The 751-nt window shown below is 45.5% G+C and overlaps 1 non-coding gene across 1 annotated transcript; it reads right to left on the reverse strand.

The window, feature by feature from the left end:
* Positions 1-319: 319 nt before the first annotated feature.
* Positions 320-460, reverse strand: LOC142447421 (U4 spliceosomal RNA). The gene has a single exon (XR_012784131.1). It is a non-coding gene; the product is annotated as a U4 spliceosomal RNA (small nuclear RNA).
* Between the last annotated feature and the right edge of the window lie 291 nt (positions 461-751).

Consider the following 751-nt stretch of genomic DNA (forward strand, 5'->3'; position numbering starts at 1 on the left):
TAACTGGAAGACATTCAGCTACACATTTTTTGTTTCTCCGTTGTCTTCTTCCTTGTCCCCTCACCCTTTCCTGGCCCTATTCACTGCTCACAAGGGCGGCTCCAGTCACCCTCCAGGCCTGATGCCATCCAACTCTATGCCGACAGAATCCCTTCCGGCAGCATTCCTCTTCTCTGTTTGGAACTTTCCTCTGCTCCACACACTCCCCGCCCAATTTGGAGTTTCTACTCTTTAGCAAGGTATTTTAAGGTGAATGCCAGTCTCTTTCCAATGCAGAAGACACCTCAGTTCTCATTTATTTTTCTTTTTTTTTGCTCAGTCTCCGTAGAGACTGTCAAAAATTGCCAATGCCGACTATATTTCAAGTCGTCACGGCGGGGTATTGGGAAAAGTTTTCAATTAGCAATAATCGCGCCTCGGATAAACCTCACTGGCTACGATATTGCCACTGCGCAAAGCTTCTCATTTATTTTTCAATGAATACTATACACTTGCCCTGCAGTGATTTCATTTTTGTATCTCTCAGGCCCCCCACCCCCAAACCCCCATTGACCATCAAAATATGACCTCAGGTATCAGGAAAGCCCAGCCTTTAAATGCCATTGAAACGGTTTGATTCCTGTGGTGGAAATGCCTCCGCCCTTGACTTCACAGGAGAAAAGATTCATTCAGAAGCCTGGTTTATGATCCAAGTGGGTTTTATAAAGGATAGAAGAAGTTTAAGTTTTGACACAGGCCCCCTCAGGGCAGT

Source organism: Tenrec ecaudatus, chromosome 4, assembly GCF_050624435.1.
Source record: "Tenrec ecaudatus isolate mTenEca1 chromosome 4, mTenEca1.hap1, whole genome shotgun sequence".
NCBI lineage: Eukaryota > Metazoa > Chordata > Mammalia > Afrosoricida > Tenrecidae > Tenrec > Tenrec ecaudatus.